A 901-nucleotide genomic window follows, 5' to 3' on the forward strand; every position below is an offset into this window, starting at 1 on the left:
ATATGTGATTGCTATCTGTGGAATATAAAAAAAAAGAATTAAACTGTTATAAACATAGAACAAACCATAACTTAACATGGTATCAGAGCTGAGGTGAAGACAAAGCCCGAGCAAGAGCAAGAGAAAATCATTGAAGAGAAGATTGGCAAGGCTATCCTAAAAGAACTATGGGGTCCTCACACACTCTCTTTCCTGCCAAAGACAAGCTCCATGAGAAATCTGACTATCACGGATGGAAGATGTCTATCGATCTAACCCTTGAGAATCAAGGAGTGTTGGATCATGTGAGAGGCAATATTGTTGAGCCTCCATCAAATGCATCCACTGCTTCCTGGAACAAATGGAAAAATGGAGAAGTCAAAACAATAGAAGATCATCTGGGACTCTATCGACAAGCACTTGGTGGCCTACATCTCTGAACTGGACACCTCTAAGGAAATCTACGATAGACTGGATTACCATCCGAATGGTACGTGTTCAGGACTACTCTTCTGAACTATAATGTAATTCCTGGTTTCAAGGAATTAATGGCTAGATGCATTCAAGAAGAAACAAGGGAAGAAGTGCAAGAAATGCCCATGCCTAAAGGTCCTCCTGTTGCCTTTTCTTCTCATGCTAAGAAAAGAAATAATTCCAGGACTAAATCAAAAGGAAAGGCTGGACCTAAGGCTAGAAGAAAATGACGATGTTACATTTGCGATAAAGCAAGTCACTATGTATGAGATCATGAGCATCATGATGAATGAGATCATGGACATAAAGGGCAACATGAGATCATGGACATATAGGACAGCATGATGATGATGCACACTAGTTTGAGCAGCATTATGATGGATAAAATCATGGACATGGGCAGCATGATGATAATCATGATTAGAGGAGCATGGTACAGTATGCAGTG

The sequence above is a fragment of the Pinus tabuliformis genome, chromosome 8 (assembly GCF_031772625.1).
Source record: "Pinus tabuliformis cultivar Carrire ecotype Pingquan chromosome 8, CPIR1, whole genome shotgun sequence".
NCBI lineage: Eukaryota > Viridiplantae > Streptophyta > Pinopsida > Pinales > Pinaceae > Pinus > Pinus tabuliformis.